The 21,392-nt window shown below is 42.6% G+C and overlaps 8 non-coding genes across 8 annotated transcripts; all 8 read right to left on the bottom strand.

The window, feature by feature from the left end:
- Positions 1 to 8,665: 8,665 nt before the first annotated feature.
- Positions 8,666 to 8,747, bottom strand: trnal-aag (transfer RNA leucine (anticodon AAG)). Its single transcript has one exon. It is a non-coding gene; the product is annotated as a tRNA-Leu (tRNA).
- A 229-nt stretch (positions 8,748 to 8,976) lies between these two features.
- On the bottom strand, positions 8,977 to 9,058 carry trnal-aag (transfer RNA leucine (anticodon AAG)). Its single transcript has one exon. It is a non-coding gene; the product is annotated as a tRNA-Leu (tRNA).
- Positions 9,059 to 10,685: 1,627 nt separating this feature from the next.
- On the bottom strand, positions 10,686 to 10,767 carry trnal-aag (transfer RNA leucine (anticodon AAG)). Its single transcript has one exon. It is a non-coding gene; the product is annotated as a tRNA-Leu (tRNA).
- A 530-nt stretch (positions 10,768 to 11,297) lies between these two features.
- Positions 11,298 to 11,379, bottom strand: trnal-uag (transfer RNA leucine (anticodon UAG)). Its single transcript has one exon. It is a non-coding gene; the product is annotated as a tRNA-Leu (tRNA).
- Positions 11,380 to 11,910: 531 nt separating this feature from the next.
- trnal-uag (transfer RNA leucine (anticodon UAG)) lies at positions 11,911 to 11,992 on the bottom strand. The gene has a single exon. It is a non-coding gene; the product is annotated as a tRNA-Leu (tRNA).
- Positions 11,993 to 12,522: 530 nt separating this feature from the next.
- trnal-uag (transfer RNA leucine (anticodon UAG)) lies at positions 12,523 to 12,604 on the bottom strand. Its single transcript has one exon. It is a non-coding gene; the product is annotated as a tRNA-Leu (tRNA).
- Positions 12,605 to 13,114: 510 nt separating this feature from the next.
- Positions 13,115 to 13,196, bottom strand: trnal-uag (transfer RNA leucine (anticodon UAG)). The gene has a single exon. It is a non-coding gene; the product is annotated as a tRNA-Leu (tRNA).
- A 213-nt stretch (positions 13,197 to 13,409) lies between these two features.
- trnal-aag (transfer RNA leucine (anticodon AAG)) lies at positions 13,410 to 13,491 on the bottom strand. Its single transcript has one exon. It is a non-coding gene; the product is annotated as a tRNA-Leu (tRNA).
- Positions 13,492 to 21,392: the final 7,901 nt, after the last annotated feature.

Genomic DNA, 21,392 nt, shown 5'->3' with positions numbered 1-21,392 from the left:
TCGGTTTGGGCCTGTTCATTCCGAATGAGGTGTTTATATGCAACACATTTATTCGGTTTGAACAAATATTCCGATTGTAATTGGAATATTTGGCTCCATGTAAACGTGGCAATTGTCAGTCGCGTCGATAAAAAAGCTAAAGCTGTGCTTAGGTCGGCTCGTTTTTTTCCGTCTTTTTCAGCCTTCGACACTAAAGCCATCTCTTTAACTGAACATTTTTATGTTCTTCCACATCTTTGCCAGTCAATTTGGCACCAGGCACATCATTTTCGAAGAGAATTGGTAGGTTTAGCTCTGTAAACATCTCCTTCGTACACGATTTCCATTCATTTCCTATTAGGGACAAACGGTGGCTTGTCCCTACTTAGTAACAGTAGCTAATGTCATGATTATTAATGAGCGGAAGTGACGTGTTGCTTGCAGTACGCCAATGAAATGATGCTCAGTGCGTGGGTTAAGGTTTTACTAAAATGATGTACGTCTCTAATGACTAGATTGGGTAAGTGGGCTTGAAGAGCCTTTGGGTGGTGATAAAAGTTTGAGAACCACAAGGTGACTGAATAGTAGGAGTGGGAACCTTTTGATACCTCACGATACGATACGATTTGCAATACAAAGCTCACGATAATGATGATCTGACGATATGGCGATACAACGATTATTGATACATTGGTCAGGAAATCATTCTAGGATATTCTACAAACAACTAATAAACAGAAAAACAAGCTTCTGCTGTGATTTGGAATGAGTTTATCACTAGTAGACGTCCAATCCATTTGAACTGGGAGGGTGGCAGCGAATGAACGAATTCGCTGCCATCCCTCCCACTTCAAACGGATTGAACGTCTGTGGCCGTCAGTGGCAGCCAGTGCCAGGCAATGAGGTAATTTTGGGCCATTTGAAGTCATTTACCTGTTGATTTTCAGTTACTTCCTGTTGATTTTGGGGTATTTTATGGGTCACTTCCTGTTTATTTTGAGTTACAAAACAGGAAGTGACCTGGGAATCACCAAAATGAATAGGCAGTGACTCAAACTCAACAGGAAATGACATGGGAATGCCCTAAAATGGACAACAAGTGACTGTAAATGTTCTGAAAATCGGACAGAATGACTGTGAATGCTCTGGTTTCGAATGAACGAACGTTCCCAGTCTAAATGGATTGGGCGTCGAGCACCGTCAATGCATCTTTAGAGTTAACTGAGTCACTATTATGGTGGAAGATTTTGGTAGCAACTTCTTGGTTCCTTTTGATGTATTTTTTTTAGACATCGACACCTTTTTAAAACGACATCTCAATTCTTGGCAGGAGCATATCGATAACCTTTTGGGAAACAAAGTATCACGATACATCACCATTTTCATATTTTGTCACACCCCTACTGAATAGTATTTTCCAAATGGTAGTCCAATACTCCAAAGCTAATTTTTCAAAACTATTTTTTGCTGTTGTTCGTAAGGTATATTCTTAAATATTACCAAAATCTTTTTAAAGTTTCGTCTTTTAGAGTGTGTATACGGTTTTACTGTATATGGGAAAATCCTGAAGTGAAAACATGCTGTTGTGATATTTCCCAAAAGTTTGTTTTCTTACTTTTTACTTGATGTCTTCCATCCACAGTGTTGATTTACACCTTAGCTGACAGCCGTTGCGGGTGTGTGTGCATGCTTGTGTGTGTGTGCGGAAATGTTGCCCATAGCTGTCATTCTCCTCAAGGTATTGTGCAGTCGTGGCAAACAGAAAATGAACAGTGCAGCATGACTTCATCCATCCCAGACACACAGAGGTGTTTGTCCTTGTTCCCACAAGTAGTTTTCATTACAGGATATAGAGCTGATCCAAGGTGTGGGAAAGATTGCGCATCCCAGGAATAATCTGTCACTGAAATGATTCTTACAATTATGATAAATCATTCTATGAACCTCTTAATATCACTGAATCCAGTACATCTGTCATTTTCAATTAGAAAATAAACTTGAATATACAATAACTTTGCCTCTTTTTGTTTTTCTTAATATTTAGAATAAAACAAAATTACAGTTCAAATTTATTTTTATTTTGAACTTGCCTGAATATCTTGACAAAACCGAAGCATTTACCGATGGCAAAGCATTTATTGAATCCATGGATTCAAGCGTTGGCAATTTTTCATCTCTCCACTCTTTCCGGAAATCATGGAGCCATCACGGAAACATCATTAAGCCAGAACGTGGTCAATGTAAACAAATTGCCACAGTGTTTCACACCATACACACAACATACAAGATCTAATAAGCCACCATCTGCTGGTACAACATACCTGGCACTTGGGAGCATGCAATATGAAGTTGCATCAAATATTCACACATTCATGATGCCCTGTGCCAAAAAACCTTCTCATTACAATCGCCTGCAGTTTGCATGTTAACACAGAGTTGTTACAGCACTGAAATTTTTTAGTAGATAAGAAGCATGTCATTTATGATGACCTGGTTTGGGAGCTACGAGTTACTAATTTATTGCTTTTGGTGTATTGTCTTTTGATGCTCTTGCCAAAAACCATAAGTGTTTATAATATTGTTAAATGACTAATGCAATTCTTTAGGTCATATTCTCAAATTCGAATGGGAATTATTTTTTTACGCACCTGGGCTTGTGCCGGATTCAGGAGGAGCAGTGTGGTTTTCGTCCCGGCCGTGGAACAGTGGACCAGCTCTACACCCTCGGCAGGGTCCTCGAGGGTGCGTGGGAGTTCGCCTAACTAGTCTACATGTGTTTTGTGGATCTGGAGAAGGCGTTCGACCGTGTGCCTAGGGGAGTCATGTGGAGGGTGCTCCGGGAGTACGGGGTGCCGAGCCCCTTGGTAAGGGCTGTTCGGTCCCTGTACGACCGGTGTCAGAGTCTGGTCCGCATTGCCGGCAGTAAGTCGAATACGTTCCCAGTGAAGATTGGACTCCGCCAAGGCTGACCTTTGTCACTGATTCTGTTCATAATTTTTATGGACAGAATTTCTAGGCACAGCCGAAGCGTTGAGGGTGTCCGGTTTGGTGGCCTCAGCATTGCATCTCTGCTTTTTGCAGATGATGTGGTGCTGTTGGCTTCATCAAGCCGTGACCTCCAACTCTCACTGGGGCGGTTCGCAGCCAAGTGTGAAGCAGTTAGGATGACGATCAGCACCTCCAAATCCGAGACCATGGTCCTCAGCCGGAAAAGGGTGGCATGCCCTCTCCGGGTCGGGGATGAGATCCTGCCCCAAGTGGAGGAGTTCAAGTATCTTGGGGTCTTGTTCACGAGTGAGGGTAGGAGGGAGCGGGAGATTGATAGGCGGATCGGTGCAGCGTCTGCAGTGATGCTGACTCTGCACCGGTCCGTTGTGGTGAAGAAGGAGCTGAGCCAAAAGGCGAAGCTCTCGATTTACCGGTCGATCTACGTTCCTACCCTCACCTATGGTCACGAGCTGTGGGTTGTGACCGAAAGAACAAGATCCCGGATACAAGCGGCCGAAATGAGTTTCCTCCGCAGGGCTCTCCCTTAGAGATAGGGTGAGAAGCTCGGTCATCCGGGAGGGGCTTGGTGTCGAGCCGCTACTCCTCCGCGTTGAGAGGAGCCAGTTGAGGTGGCTCGGGCATCTGGTTCAAATGCCTCGTGGACGCCTCCCTGGAGAGGTGTTCCGGGCATGTCCCACCGGCGGGAGGCCCCAGGGTCGACCCAGGACACGCTGGAGAGACTATGTCGCTCGGCTGGCCTGGGAACGCCTTGGAATCCCGCCAAAGGAGCTGGCTGAAGTGGCTGGGGAGAGGGAAGTCTGGGCTTCCCTGCTAAAGCTGCTGCCCCCGCGACCCGACCCCGGACTACGCGGAAGATGATGGATGGATGGATGGATGGATGGATGGATGGATGGATGGATGGATGGATGGATGGATGGATGGATGGATGGATGGATGGATGGATGGATGGATGGATGGATGGATGGATGGATGGATGGATGGATGGATGGATGGGCTTGTGCAATGTCAACTGTCTGCCTGCATCTCAAAGAGAAACAGTGCCCTTGTCAGGACCCAAATGTACATATTCTGGACCAATGGTTGAAAGAGAACTCACAATATCCATTGGTGTTCAGATTTTTAAAAAAAAACAAAAAAAACTGGAATATTAACACAGAAGACTGCAACAAAATGCAACTGTTGATGGGCAGTAACTCTCCAACACTCAGGTTTGTGCTGTCCGTCCTCATTACCTTTGTGTGTGTGTGTGTGGGGGGGGGGGGGGGGGGGGTGATGAACACCCTCATCGCAGTGGAAGCTTGCTGGGCCCGTAACCCAGAGGTCAATGGATCGAAAATATCCTCTGCTATGTGGAGTTTCTTCTTTCTCTCTCTGGGCAGTGCTGTGGAACTACTGTGTTTCTAGTGAGGTCCAAGCGTCTCAACACATTTTTCCTGGCACAGTCTGATACAACCTTCTTTCATTCACTGACCTTGCACTAATCTGCTCTCTCACTATTATTTTGTAGTTGGCATCCATATTGTTGGAAAGCCAGTTCATCTAAAAAGGTAAAGAGATTCACATAGACTCACAAGACCAACAATAAGAAAACCAACAAATTTGTGACATAAACAGAACTTTCACTCATCAAAATATGCCTCCTCAGAGACTTGAACGTTCACTCTTATACCCCTTTCCCACTGGCCAAAAAAACCCGTGTCAACCCGCTAACAATGGGCTTTTGGTGGCAGTGGGAAAGGTGCAGCGACCCGCCTCGACCCGTGTCAATCAACCCGCCAAGCGACCCGCGTTAAAATCACCTCGGCTCTGATCGCCATGCAGTGTGAAAGCAAAACCCCGGGTCAACAGTCAACACCCTAATCTACGTGGTGACGTAGGCTAGTACGTGATGCGTCATAACAAAAAACAAACCTCTAGCCCGGATCCACATACGGCAAACAGTCGGTGTAGCAGCGTTAGCAATAGCCATAACAGACGAAACAAAGGCTCTTCTCCTCCTCCTGTGACGTACACGACTCCTTTCAATTTCAAACCAAAATTTACGTCGCCTACGTTGCCTCAGCACAAGCACAGTGTTGATCCTTTGCTGCATTTCGACCATTTTGCGGGCAGTAAAACGCATGAAAACAGAGAACACAAACGGAAAGGAGGCTTCCATGTTGCTTTGCATTGTTAACTTCCTTGAACTGAATGAATTCGGTCGCACTTGTCGAAGCGCATCTTAGCGTGGTGCACCTTATGCACAGCTGAGGAAGGGTGGGGGTTAGACGGGTGAAAAAAAAAACAAAAAAACACACGGCTTTTTTCGTCAATGGGAAAGGTGCCAAATGCCAATTGCTAGTGGGATGCATCGGCTTGGAAAAACGTGCGTTGACCCACTAGTTTCAGTGGGAAAGGGGTATTAGAGTGCCCGGTAAAACAACATATGAGAGTCCAAGCTCAGGAAAATGATTTTGATGGCTGCAAAACATTACATTTTTGAAAGTAAGGCTATCAACACTGATTGAGGAAGATTGACTGGAGCTAATACTTGTAAGCAGCAAGTGATGGCATTACAATGAAAAAAACCTGAAGGGGTCTACTTTGTTTGAAAAACACAAGCCTTTCACCCAAAGACGGCGAGTGAGGACAATGCCCTAAAATCTCGAAGAATATCACAGGATTCAAAACCACATCTCACTGGACTGTGGATTCAGACTGGAGCCTAAATCCAGCAGTTTGGACCACTCTGCCACACTACTTTCATTTAAAAGTTTCAAGAGAAGAACTTTCATGGGAACTTTCAGCCTACAAACATTAGATTTTGTAAGGCAAATAAATCAATATTGATTGATGAAGATTGTCTGAACAAAATACTTGACAGTGGCACGAGAAAGAGTTACAATGAAAAAAAAAAAAACATCAGAAGAGGTCTATGCTGTTTAAAAAAAAAAAAAAGCCTTTCACCCAAAAATGCTCAGTCAGGACAACTCCCTCAATCCTTGAGAAACATGACTGGGTGGCTGTGGCGCAGTCGGTAGCTCCAGTTGTCCTGGGACCAAAGTGTCTGCGGTACAATTTATGGTTATGTTTACCCATTGTCGAAATGCCCTTGGGCCAGGTACTGAACCCTAATTTGCCTCCAACAGGTTGGCAGCCACACCATTGGTGAATTGGTGAATGTATGTGTGGAAGGGTAAATGTATGCTAATGTAAAGCACTTTGGGCATGATAACCTTGTAGATAAATGCGCTAAGTACTCTCCATTTACCATGACTGGCAGTGGTTGGATTCGAAACTATCCCTCCTGAGAGACTGGAGGTTAAATCCAGCGTCCTGGACTGCTTGGCCACATTACCTTCAGGTTGATAGTTAGATAGTTAGATAGACAGAAAGACAATTTTCATGGCTACTTTTAGCCTAAAAACCATTAGTTTTTTGTAAGGCAAAGATATCAGTATTGATTGAGGTATATTTAATGGAACAAATGCTTGAATATCACTGGAATGAAGAATGAAGCGACGTCACGACGGCAGTGACAAATATTCCCACCAGCCTTGTCGCAATTTGTGCGTCCAAAAGAGGTCTGCGCTGATTGGCTTACTGTTTGACCTGACTTGGGCTTACTTTCCATGAGCTCTGCGCTGATTGGCTTATTTATGGCCTCACTTGAGCTTACTTTCCGCGAGCTCGGCACCGATTGGCTTATTTTGGCCTTACCTTGCTCTAACATCCAGCAGGGGCAGTGATCAAAAGGTTTTCAACTTTTGAAAAATGTCACTGGAAGAGGTGGGATATGAACCCACGCGTCCTGAGAGACTGGAGCCTAAATACAGCGCCTTGGACCGCTCGGCCTCACTACCCTGCTATGAACCCTTCGGAAAGAGATTTTTTATGGCTGCTTTTGACCTAAAAAACATTAGCTTTTAGTAAGGCAAAGATAACATCATTGATTGAGGTATATTTAGTTGTACGAAGACTGGACAGTGGCAAAAGAAGGAGACACAATTGAATCACGCTTAAGTGGGCCATTTTGTTTGTGAATCACAACCCATTCATCCCAACACAAATGGCGAGGACAAGGTCCACAACTCTTGAAGGATATCACTGGCAGTAGTAGGATTTGATCCCACTTCTACTGAGAGACTGGAGCCTAAATCCAACACCTTGGACTGCTCAGTCACAATACCTTGCTATGAACCCTTCAGAAAGAGATTTTTTTTACGGCCACTTTTTTGACCAAAAAACCATTAGGTTTTGGTAAGGCAAAGATATCAACATTGATTGAGGTATATTTAGTTGAACAAACATGGAACAGTGGCAGACGAAGGAGGCACAACTGAATCATGCTTAAGTGGGCCACTTTGTTCGTGAAACACAACCCATTCCCCCCAACATGGACAGTGAGCACAAGGTTCTCAACTCTTGAATATCGTCACTGGGAGTGGTGTAATTGGAACCCATGCCTCCTGAGAGACTGGAGCCTAAATCCAGCGCCTTGGACCGCTCGGCCACACTACCCTGCTATGAAACCTTCGGAAAGAGATTTTTTATGGCTACTTTTGACCTAAAAACCATTAGGTTTTGGTAAAGTAAAGATATCAAAATTGATTGAGGTATTGTATATTTTGTTGAACGAACACAGGACAGTGGCAAACGAAGCAGGCACAATTGAATCATGCCACACTACCTTGGTATGAACCCTGATATGAACACTTCGATCGAGGCAGATATCAACACTAGCCACGTTTACATGCTGACTTTTATTCATACCGATTCAAATCATTCCGAATGGAAATTTCAGATCAGCTGTTTACATGTCACTTCATCTATTCCGATCAAGCGTTTACATGTGTCTGCCTTTATTCCGAAAGGACGTTTGACAACTGCCGTCTGACATGCGCAGATTAATCAAAACAAAGCGTCAGGTTGCAAAACATGGAGATCGATCGTCAGAGTGCTGCTGTTTTAACTTTAACCCACTTGTTGTGTTTGTGGGGTCGTATCCGCGTATGCTGTTTTGCTCTTTTGCCTTGTAGTAGCCGATTGTCAGCGTTTTCCACCGGTTTCTAATCTGGTCAACGCTCCGGTCTATTCCGGCTTCGTGTAACCTCTCGTGAACTTTTTTAAATAGTTCACTTTTCCTCGTTTTACGCCCGTCTAAGCGAGCAATTATATTCAATTCTTTTAAAGTTTGAATTAAATACAATCTTTCCGCCGGACTCCAATTAGGTGCGCTGTTTGGAAGCCATGTTGCAAGTGACGTTACTTACGTCACCAAGTGACGTCACCACGTCAGTACGGAGCATGCGCAGAAAGAACGCAACCAGACACCATTCCGCTTCCCTGTTTACATGATATAATTTTACTTCTAATCGGTTTGGGAAAAGGAATATTTCACCCCTGTGAATCGGAATGAAATTCCATTCGGTTTGGGCCTGTTCATTCCGAATGAGGTGTTTATATGGAACACATTTATTCGGTTTGAACATCTAAACCGATTGTAATTGGAATATTTGGCTCCATGTAAACGTGGCAAATGATTGAGGTATTTTTAGTTAAACGAAGACTGGACAGTGGCAAAAGAAAGAGATACAACTGAATCATGCTTATGAGGTCTACCTAGTTTGTGAATCTCAACCCATTCACCCCAACATGGACAGTGAGCACAAGGTTCTCAACTCGTGAATAACTCCACTGGCAGTGGTGAGATTTGAACCCACGCCTCCTGAGAGACTGGAGCCTTAATCCAGCACCTTGGACCGCTCGGCCACACTGCCCTGCTGTGAAAACTTCGAAAAGAGATTTTTTATGGCTACGTTTGACCTAAAAACCATTGGGTTTTGGTAAGGTAAAGATATCAACACTGATTGAGGTATCTTTAGCTAAACGAAGACTGGCATAAGAAGGAGACTAATGCTTTAGTTAGGCACTTTGTCTGGGAAACTCAACCCATCTACCCCAACATGGAAAGTGAGCTCAAGGTTCTCAACTCTCGAATAACTTCACTGGCAGTGGTGGGATTTGAACCCACGCCTCCTGAGAGACTGGAGCCTTAATCCAGCGCCTTGGACCACTCGGCCACACTACCCTGTTATGTAAACTTCGAAAAGAGATTTTTTATGGCTAGTTTTGACCTAAAAACCATTAGGTTTTGGTAAGGCAAAGATATCAACACAGATTGAGGTATTTTTAGTTAAACGAAGACTGGACAGTGGCATAAGAAGGAGACTCAATTGACTCATGCTTAAGTGGGCCACTTTGTCTGGGAAACTCAACCCAGCTACCCCAACATGGAAAGTGAGCTCAAGGTTCTTAACTCTTGAATAACTTCACTGGCAGTGGTGGGATTCGAATCCACGCCTCCTGAGAGACTGGAGCCTAAATCCAGCGCCTTGGACAGCTCGACCACACTACCCTGCTATGAAACCTTCGGAAAGAGATTTTTTATCGCTACTTTTAACCTAAAAACCATTAGGTTTTGGTAAGGTAAAGATATCAAAATTGATTGAGGTACTGTATATTTTGTTGAACAAACACAGGACCATGGCAAACGAAGCAGGCACAATTGAATCATGCTAAAGTGGGCCACTTTGTTCATGAAACACAACCCATTCACCCCAACATGGACAGTGAGCACAAGGTTCTCAGCTCTTGAATAATGTCACTGGCGGGATTTGAATCCAGGACTCCTGAGGGACTGGAGCCATTTATCAAGCACCTTAAACTGCTCAGCCACACTAAGTTGCTAGGAACCCTTCAGAAAGAGATTTGTCATGGCTACTTTTGCCTTAGTCTAATGCCTTGGAACACTCGGCCACACTACCTTGCTTTGAAACCTTCAGAAAGAGACTTTTCATGGCTACTTTTGACCTAAAAACCATTAGTATTTGGTAAGGCAAAGATATCAACATTGATTTAGGTATATTTAGTTGAACGAACACTGGTCAGTGGCAACAGAAGGAGACACAATTGAATCATGCTTGAGAGGTCTACCTTGTTTGTGAATCACAACCCATTCATCCCAGCACAAATCGTGAGGACAAGGTCCACAAGTGTTGAAGGATATCACTGGCAGTGGTCGGATTCAGACCCACGCCTCCTGAGAGACTGGAGCCTTAATCAAGAAACTTGGACTGTTCGGCCACACTACCCTGCTATGAACCCTTCAGAAAGAGAATTTTTTTGGCTACTTTTGACCTAAAAACCATTAGGTTTTGGCAAGGCAAAGATATCAACATTGATTGAGGTTTATTTAGTTGAACGAACACTGGCAAGAGAAGGTGATATAATTGAATCATGCTTAAGTGGTCTACCTTGTTTGTGAATCACAACCCATTCATCCCAGCACAAATCATGTGGACAAGGTCCACAACTGCTGAAGGATATCACTGGCAGTAGTGGGATTTGTACCCACTCCTCCTGATAGACTGGAGCCTAAATCCAGAACATTTGACCGCTCGGCCGCAATACCTTGATATGAATCCTTCAGAAAGAGATGTTTTTATGGCTGCTTTTGACCTAAAAACCATTAGGTTTTGGTAAGGAAAAGATTGCAACATAGATTGATTTATATTTTGTTGAACGAACACGGGACAGTGGCAAACAAAGGAGGCACAATTGAATAATGCTTAAGTGGGCCACTTTGTTTGTGAAACAACCCATTCACCCCAATATGAACAGTGAGCACAAGGTTCTCAACTCTTGAATAACTTCACTGGCAGTGGTGGGATTCCAACCCACACCTCCTGAGAGACTGGAGCCTTAACCCAGCGCCTTGGACCGCTCGGCCACACTACCCTGCTATGAGCCCTGGTATGGACACTTCGATCAATGCAAAGATATCAACAATGATTGAGGTATTTTTAGTTAAACGAAGACTGGACAGTCGCAAAAGAAGGAGATACAATTGAATCATGCTTATGAGATCTACCTAGTTTGTGAATCTCAACCCATTCACCCCAACATGGACAGTGAGCACAAGGTTCTCAACTCTTGAATAACTTCACTGGCAGGATTCCAACCCACGCCTCCTGAGAGACTGGAGCCTTAATCCAGCGCCTTGGACCGCTCGGCCACACTACCCTTCTATGAAAACTTCGAAAAGAGATTTTTTATGGCTACTTTTGACCTAAAAACCATTAGATTTTGGTAAGGCAAAGATATCAACACTGAGTGAGGTATTTTTAGTTCAATGAAGACTGGACAGTGGCATAAGAATGAGTCTCGATTGAAGCATGCTTAATTGGGCCACTTTGTCTGGGAAACTCAACCCATCTACCCCAACATGGAAAGTGAGCACAAGGTTCACAACTCTTGAATAACTTCACTGGCAGTGGTGGGATTCGAACCCACGCCTCCTGAGAGACTGGAGCCTAAATCCAGCGCCTTGGACCGCTCGGCCACACTACCCTGCTATGAGCCCTGCTATGAACACTTCGATCAATGCAAAGATATCAACACTGATTGAGTTATTTTTTGTTAAACGAAGACTGGACAGTGGCAAAAGGAGGAGATACAATTGAATCATGCTTATGAGGTCTACCTAGTTTGTGAATCCTCAACCCATTCACCCCAACATGGAAAGTGAGCACAAGGTTCTCAACTCGTGAATAACTTCACTGGCAGCAGGGGGATTCGAACCCGCGGCTCCTGAGAGACTGGAGCCTTAATCCAGCGCCTTGGACCGCTCGGCCACACTATCCTGCTACGTGAACTTCGAGAAGAGATTTTTTTATGGCTAGTTTTGACCAAAAAAACCATTAGGTTTTGGGAAGGCAAAGATATCAACATTGATTGAGGTTTATTTACTTGAACGAACACTGGCAAAAGAAGGATATACTGTGAATCATGCTTTTGAGGTCTACCTTGTTTGTGAATCACAAACCATTCAACCCAGTATGGACAGTGAGCACAAGGTTCTCAACTCTTAAATAACGTCACTGGCAGTGGTGGGATTCGAACCCACGCCTCCTGAGAGACTGGAGCCTAAATCCAGCGCCTTGGACCGCTCGGCCACACTACCCTGCTATGACCCCTGGTATGGACACTTCGATCGATGCGAAGATATCAACAATGTTTGAGGTATTTTTAGTTAAACGAAGACTGGACAGTGGCAAAAGAAGGAGATACAATTGAATCATGCTTATGAGGTCTACCTAGTTTGTGAATCTCAACCCATTCACCCCAACATGGAAAGTGCGCACAAGGTTCTCAACTCTTGAATAACTTCACTGGCAGGATTCCAACCCACTCCTCCTGAGAGACTGGAGCCTTAATCCAGCACCTTGGACCGCTCGGCCACACTACCCTGCATTGAAGCCTTCGAAAGAGATTTTTTGGGGGCTACTTTTGACCTAAAAACCATTAGGTTTTGGTAAGGTAAAAATAGCAACATAGATTGATGTATATTTTGTTGAACATACACGGGACAGTGGCAAACTAAGGAGGCACAATTGAATCATGCTTAAGTGGGCCACTTTGTTTGTGAAACACAACCCATTCACCCCAATATGGGCAGCGAGCACAAGGTTCTCAACTCTTGAATAACGTCACTGGCAGTGGTGGGATTCGAACCCACGCCTCCTGAGAGACTGGAGCCTAAATCCAGCGCCTTGGACCGCTCAGCCACGCTACCCTGCTATGGACACTTCGATCGATGCAAAGATATCAACAATGATTGAGGTATTTTTAGTTAAACGAAGACTAGACAGTGGCAAAAGAAGGATATACAAGTGAATCATGCTTATGAGGTCTACCTAGTTTGTGAACTACAACCCATTCACCCCAACATGAACAGTGAGCACAAGGCTCTCAACTCGTGAATAACTTCACTGGCAGGATTTGAACCCACGCCTCCTGAGAGACTGGAGCCTTAATCCAGCACCTTGGACCGCTCGGCCACACTACCCTGCTATGAAGCCTTCGAAAGAGATTTTGTTGGGGGCTAATTTTGACCTAAAAACCATTAGGCTTTGGTAAGGTAAAGATAGCAACATAGATTGATTTATATTTCGTTGAACGAACACGGGCAAACAAAGGAGGCACAATTGAATCGTGCTTAACTGGGCTACTTTGTTTGTGAAACAACCCATTCACCCCAATATGGACAGTGAGCACAAGGTTCTCAACTCTTGAATAAAGTCACTGGCAGTGGTGGGATTCGAACCCACGCCTCCTGAGAGACTGGAGCCTAAATCCAGCGCCTTGGACCGCTCGGCCACACTACCCTGCTATGAGCCCTGCTGTGGACACTTCGATCGATGCAAAGACATCAACACTGATTGAGGTATTTTTAGTTAAATGAAGACTGACTGGACAGTGGCAAAAGAAGGAGACACAATTGAATCATGCTTATGAGGTCTACCTAGTTTGTGAAACTCAACCCATTCACCCCAACATGGAAAGTGAGCTCAAGGTTCTCAACTCTTGAATAACTTCACTGGAAGTAGGGGGATTCGAACCCACGCCTCCTGAGAGACTGGAGCCTTAATCCAGCGCCTTGTACCGCTCTGCCACACTACCCTGCTGTGAACCTTTAGGAAAAACATTTTTTATGGCGACTTTTGACCTAAAAACCATCAGGTTTTGGTAAGGCAAAGATATCAACATTGATTGAGGTTTATTTAGTTGAACGAACACTGGCAAATGAAGGATATACAAGTGAATAATGCTTATGAAGTCTACCTTGTTTGTGAACCACAACCCATTCACCCCAACATGGACAGTGAGTAAAGGTTCTCAACTCTTGAATAATGCCACTGGTGGGCTTCCAACCCACGCCTCCTGAGAGATTGGAGCCTTAATCCAGCACCTTGGACCGCTCGGCCACACTATCCTGCTATGAACCCTTAGGAAAGATATTTTTTTATGGCGACTTTTGACCTAAAAACCATTAGGTTTTGGTAAGGCAAAGATATCAACATTGATTTAGTTTTATTTAGTTGAACGAACACTGGCAAAAGAAGGATATACAAGTGAATCATGCTTATGAGGTCTACCTTATTTGTGAACCACAACCCATTCACCCCAACATGGACAGTAGCCACGTTTACATGGAGCCAAATATTCCAATTGCAATCGGTTTAGATGTTCAAACCGAATAAATGTGTTCCATATAAACACCTCATTCGGAATGAACAGGCCCAAACCGAATGGAATTTCATTCTGATTCACAGGGGTGGAATATTCCTTTCCCCAAACCGATTAGAAGTAAAATTATATCATGTAAACAGGGAAGCGGAATGGTGTCTGGTTGCGTTCTTTCTGCGCATGCTCCGTACTGACGTGGTGACGTCACTCGGTGACGTAAGTAACGTCACTTGCAACATGGCTTCCAAACAGCGCACCTAATTGGAGTCCGGCGGAAAGATTGTATTTAATTCAAACTTTAAAAGAATTGAATATAATTGCTCGCTTAGACGGGCGTAAAACGAAGAACAGTGAACTATTTAAAAAAGTTCACAAGAGGTTACACGAAGCCGGAATAGACCGGAGCGTTGACCAGATTAGAAACCGGTGGAAAACCGGCTACTACAAGGCAAAAGAGCAAAGTAGCAGAAGCGGATACGACCCCACAAACACAACAAGTGGATTAAAGTTAAAACAGCAGCACTCCGACGATCGATTTCCATGTTTTGCAACGTGACGCTTTGTTTTGATTAATCTGCGCATGTCAGACGGCAGTTGTCAAACGTCCTTTCGGAATAAAGGCAGTCACATGTAAATGCTGGATCGGAATAGATGAAGTGACATGTAAACAGCTGATCTGAAATTTCCATTCGGAATGATTTGAATCAGTATGAATAAAAGTCAGCATGTAAACGTGGCCAGTAAGTAAAGGTTCTCAACTCTTGAATAACGCCACTGGGAGTGGTGGGATTCCAACCCACGCCTCCTGAGAGACTGGAGCCTTAATCCAGCATTTTGGACCGCTCGGCCACACTACCCTGCTATGAACCCTTCGAAAGAGATTTTTTGGGGGGGCTAATTTTGACCTAAAAACTATTAGGTTTTGGTAAGGTAAAGATAGCAACATAGATTGATGTATATTTTGTTGAACGAACACGGGACAGTGGCAAACAAAGGAGGCACAATTGAATCATGCTTGAGTGGGCCACTTTGTTTGTGAACCACAACCCATTCACCCCAACATGGACAGTGAGTAAAGGTTCTCAACTCGTGAATAACTTCACTGGCGGGATTCGAACCCACGCCTCCTGAGAGACTGGAGTCTAAATCCAGTGCCTTGGACTGCTCAGCCACCCTACCTTTTGATGAGCTTCTCAGGAAGAGAATTTTCATGGGAACTTTCAGCATACAAGCAATTACATTTTGTGAGGCAAGGATATCAACATTGGTTGAGGAAGATTGACTGGACCTAATATTTAACTTTGGCAAGAGAAGAAATTACAATTGAAAAAAAAAAAAAATCAGAGTTCTACTTGTTTGAAAAACTCTATAATGGATTTAATTTGAAACAATTGGCGAGTATGACCCCATAGCAAAAATTTGCTACTCATCTGTTGCTTAATCTCGTCTTGTGAGACGAATTTGATCATCTCAAATTTATCTCATTCACTGCTTATTTGTTTCTGAGTTTGTGCTCCTAAGTACCCTTAGGAGCAAGTGATGAGTCAAAATGAGCAAAGACATCAGTGAGACAAAGGAGAGTGATATGATAAAACCAGATTTAAGCAATATTTAAGAAGAGAAATTCTCTTCATTAAAACTGGAGTTACACCTGTACAGCACCTTTCAGGCATTGAAAGTGCTTTGACACTATCTCCTCATCTACCTGCTGGTGACACAACAACGTGGGGTTAATTGTCTTGCTCAAGCATACTTAGAGGCATTAAGCAGGACAGAGAGTTGAACTCACAACGTCTGAGTTGGGGATCGACTTGTCTACCACTGAGGCATACACGGTCTTAGATGCACTGTGCTCGATATGATGCGGCACATCAATGGAATGCAACTTCAAAAAGTGCATGTAGCAGCGATGAAGAAAATTTATTATATTTTCTTTCTTTTATATAATAAATATGTATATATTTCTTTGATATTAAAAACTTCCAAATTGCAGACAAGTTGCCCGATAGCCAGTAGTTTTAGCGAGACATCGTCAGCCAGCATGTTGCCTGTTTTGATTACGTCATCAAACAAGAGGACTAAGGTTCTTCACACTATTTTGTGGTAAACTTTCGGTCTTCGAAACCAAAAACCGATAATGCATTTGTAACGGCCGATAGTTTTTGGTGCCAAATTTTCGGTCACATCTCTAATATTTACATTGAACAAGATGAACCAAATGAACCAGATGTTATTTAATTATTTGACCAATTATAATATTTTCTCAGATTTTGGCATGAGATGAATTAAGATGTCATTGGACATATAAGAGCAGACACTACTCTTCCTTACAATTAAAGAATCTTGAAAACCCAAAATGAGCAATTGCAGACTGGAAGGAGATCAAATTGAGAAATATTTGTGACTGGCACAATATAAGGTTGCTCCCCGAGATCAGTAAAAGAGGCAACTTTGAGGCAAGTTGAAGAAATAAAATACTTTGGTCATCCATATCTTTTACTGAGACATTAGTGAGATCGCTACTCCAAGTAAGGAGATAAAATTGAGACACATTTGAGATCGACACAAGTACTCATAGTTGTCTCTTGTTGAGATCTTGAAAGGAGACAACTGTGAGACTTTATTGAAAAATTGTGCCACTAGAACTATTCTCAAGACCTTCTCATGTAATGCTCACTATGAGACTTACGTCTCATGAGACAAATTTGAGAAAACTGAGAACACTCTGGTCTCGATTATTGCTGATTCATTTCTCAGATGTGTAAATGAGACATGAACAAGATCTCATTTTCAATTTTGCTTTGCTATGGGACTGTTGTCTAGTTGCCATAAATGTGGTGCTTAAACATCCAGTCGTGTTATTTCAGCACACAAAAGGAACTAGTTTTGTGGTGGAAAACTGAACTGACTTGCAATTAAACGGTATGAGTGGCATATGTCACTAAAACCTAACACATTCATAGGCAAATACACACCTGGTTTTCACTATGCAGGGGTGTTTTGCTTTTCTCACTTTTTTGTCATGGTGTCCCTCTTTGAATTTTAGTCTATCTAAAGGACATTTGTGCTCTTTTGTCTACCTCCGCTGCTTCCAAGGCACAAACTACCTCTTGGGTTTATGGATACACTTGAGGTTCAGTTGATGCTAGGTTTCCATAGCAATGAAGACAGGTCGCATGCCCTGTAGCCATATTATACAGAATAAAAGGACCATTTTCTGTCCTTGGCTTTTTTCTTTCCTACATTTGTAAGAGCATTTTTGTGTTATAGCAACAAACAAAATCAATACTTCATCTCTCACAACACGCCTAAGTGGTAGGTTGCCTCAAGCACACTCTTCAGAGCTCTCCTTCTAGCCCTTTGAAGCCATTTCAGTCGGGACGTGAGCAGGTCAAAGGTCAGCATGCAGCGGCAAAGAGGAAACCTTGAGAAAGTAAATCTATGCGAACAATATTTTGTTTTTTTATGTCAAAAAATAAAATTCTGTTCAAGGTATTATTGGATGAACACGCCTAACAATAACTGTGCGAGACAGATTACATCCCAGACTGGTCGCCAGTCAGTCACAGCAACTTATCAAATCAGACAACCACTCACTCTCACTTAGTGTGAACTGAATTGCAGCTGGCATTTACCATGCAGTGCTATAAGAGAAATTAGTTTGAAATAGGCACACTGTGATCTTTCTCTCACAGTTTCCAAGCATTGGCAGGTTGTTTTTCAATGAAGGCTAAACATTGTATTTTGAACCTTTAACATGTCTTATTATTTGCTCTGGGGCCTTTAAAAATAATTCCACCCCACTCAGTATAAAGTTGAACTATTAGAAAACTAATAGAATAGAAAGTTTAAAAATAACAATACTAATAATAAAGTCCTATAATTGGACTATGGTCTGTTGACTATTGTCTATCTATAGAAATCATGCCCCAGTTTTTTGTTGTTGTTTTTTTTACTATCACATACCTGAACCGTCTTTTTTCCAAATACACTGCAAACAAGAATTAGAGCGTACTTTTACACCAGATTTAGTAAACCTAGCAAAACACAACTTGGCATTTTTCTATGCAGCTTTCATTGTCATTAGGACTACGGGTTGAACAAGAGGTGGCTACCACTAGCTAAACTGTGATGCAAAAATGCAGATGTCAATGAATATTACTGTAAATAAATAAATGAATAAATCCTCTGTGGATGGAGAACTTTGTGCATCACACGTTAAAGACTACCAGTATACTGTACAAGTGCCGTATTTTTCTGATCATAAGTCACAGTTCATAGTTCATAGTTTGGCCAGAGTTGCAATTTAAACTCTGAAGCGATTTATGTGTGAAATTATTAATAAATTATTGTAACATTTCACATGTTATTTTCGTACAAAACTAGGTCACTCAAGGCCTGTGTTTCAACATTGGCGGAAACTTGTAAAAACAAATAAAAACAACTTTGAAGGGCTGAACAAAACGGTACAGAAAATAAAATCATATTCTGCAGATTACAAGCTGCAAGTAGTATGCAGCAATATGCAGCAAAATCAGTAATCGAGAAGCAGAAAGGAAGTTTGGAGCGAAAAACCAGTAAGGGACTGGCAAAATGCAGCGGTTACTCTGTTTTTCTCTGTTCTTTTTTATTTTAAATTGGCTTCCAAGATGTCAAGTATGCTCTTGGTGTTGTATTTTATCAAATAAATTTTCACTTGACTTATACTCCAGTGTGACTTATACAGGTATATGTTTTCTTCCTCTTCATTGCGCATTTTTTGGCTCATGCGACTTATAGTCCGAAAAATACAATAATGCATGGATGAAAACACAGAGAGTCCTGTTATTGCCTTAAAATGTAAATAAAAGCTTTGTGCACAGTGCCAAAGGGTGTTCCAGCCGTTTGGTGAAGTAGATAAGAAATATTACAAACTTCAAGAAATAATTCATTGAATGTAAATTATTTCCTATGGGAGATACATTGTGACCTAGTCAGACTATTTGCAAAAGATTAATCACAAAAACTGAAGTTTCACTGTTTATACACATACAGCAGATGCATGAACAAACACAAACAAAAGATTGCATTAAATATACTCATCTGACATACTCATCAAAGATAATAAGACAAAAAGGGAAATTTATCTTATCTACACTGCTGGCAAAAGTATTGCCACCCCTCTAATTATGTCAGATAATGCTCAATTTCTCCCAGAAAATGACTGCAATTATAAATGCTTTGGTAGTAATATCTTCATTTATTTAGCTTGCAATGAAAAATAACAAAAGAGAATGGGGGGGTGGGGGTGGGGGATCATTATCATTTTACACAAAACTCCAAAAATGGGCCGGACAAGAGAATTGTCACCCTTTGAAATATCATGTGATGTTTCTCTAATTTGTGTAATTAACAGCATCCGTTACCTACCAGAGGCACATAACAGATGGTGCATTTGCAGACAGTTAAAATGGAATTAAGTTGACTCAACCGCTGTACTGTGTCTTTGCGTGTACCACATTGAGCATGGAGAAAAGAAAGAAGACCAAAGGACTGTCTAAAGAGTTGAGAAGCAAAATTGTGAGGAAGCATGGGCAATCTCAAGGCTAAAAGTCCATCTCCAAAGACCTGAATGTTCCTATGTCTACCGTGCGCAGCGTCATCAATAAGTGTAAAGCGCATGGCACTGTGGCTAACCTCCCTAGATGTGGACGGAAAAGAGAAATTGACGAGAGATTTCAATGAAAGATTGTGCGGATGGTGGATAAGGAACCTAGACTAACATCCAAACAAGTTCAAGCGGTCCTGCAGTCCAAAAGTACAACAGTGTCAACCCGTAGTATCCGTTGGCGTCTGAATGAAAAGGGACTCTATGGTAGGATACCCTGGAAGATCCTACTTCTCACCCAGCGACATAAAAACACCAGGCTGGAGTTTGCTAAAACTTACCTGAGAAAGCCAAAAACCGGAAGAATGTTATCTAGTCAGATGAGACAAAAGTACAGCTTTTTGCGAAATGGCATCAACATGGAGTTTACAGGGTAAAAAAACGAGGCTTTCAAAGAAAAGAACAGTGTCCCCACAGTCAAACTTGGAGGAGGTTCCCTGATGTTTTGGGGTTGCTTTGCTGCCTCTGGCACTGGTCTGCTAGACCGTGCGCGTGGCATCATGAAGTCTGAAGACTACCAACAAACTGCAGGATAATGTACAGTAGGGCCTAGTATGAGAAAGCTGGGTCTCCTTCAGAGAACATGGGTCTTTCAGCAGGACAATGACCCAAAACACAATTCAAAAAGCACTAGAAAATGGTTTAGAGAGAAAGCACTGGAGACTTCTAAAGTGGGCAGCAATGAGTCCAGACCTGAATTCCATAGAACACCTGTGGAGAGATCTGAAAATGGCAGTTTGGAGAAGGCACCCTTGAAATCTCAGAGACCTGGAGCAGTTGGCCAAAGAAGAATGGTCTAAAATTCCAGCAGAGCATTGTAAGAAACTCATTGATGGATACCGGAAGCGGTTGTTTACAGTTACATTGTGTAAAGGTTGTGCTACCAAGTATTAGGCTGAGGGTGCCAATACTTTTGTCCGGCCCATTTTTGGAGTTTTGTGTAAAATTAGTATGATTTACTTTTTTTTTCATTCTCTTTTGTGTTTTTTCATTGCAAGCAAAACAAGTTAAGATATTACTACCAAAGCATTTGCAATCATTTTCTGGGAGAAATTGAGCATTATCTGACAGAATCGCAGGGGTCCCAATACTTTTGGCCAGCAGCGTAGGTGTGACTTATGCTGGAAATTGCCATTGTTTGGTTTTTCACACCACCAGCTCAGCGGTAGCCTACTGCTAAAACAATTGTCTTTGTGTGAGTCTGCTGCTGATGGTTTTAAGGCACTCACGGTCGCATTAGTTGACTTGACTTATTAGTCTTTGCCAGCCGCTTTGCACTCACTCTGAGCTCTTGCACACATGCCTATTAGTACATTCCTTGGATGGATTAGCGTCATTCCCGAGTGGTGACTACAGAGCTGATTGCTCGTATCTGGGCACCTTTCCAAATACTTTAATGAAATATATAATATTTGTTGAAATTTATGGTTTTTGCACCAGATAACCCCACTTTTGGAGGAGTATGGACACTCTATCTATCTGAAAAATAATAACATTACTATTGTTATTTATCAGTCAGCTTTCAACATGATTATCATCTGGTTGTGAATTCAGCAAGTTCCGTGATTTTGAGAGGTGTTCCTATTTTAAGCATGCCTTTTTGCTGAGGTTTGGGTTGGCTTGACCGTCCTCTTTTGCCTGTACAAGTCCACTTTTCACGTCCTCTTTGTAGCGTCCGGCCGGGTTT

This window comes from Corythoichthys intestinalis, chromosome 10, assembly GCF_030265065.1.
Source record: "Corythoichthys intestinalis isolate RoL2023-P3 chromosome 10, ASM3026506v1, whole genome shotgun sequence".
NCBI classification, from domain to species: Eukaryota; Metazoa; Chordata; class Actinopteri; order Syngnathiformes; family Syngnathidae; genus Corythoichthys; species Corythoichthys intestinalis.
This window is presented reverse-complemented; position numbering and strand designations above follow the sequence as displayed.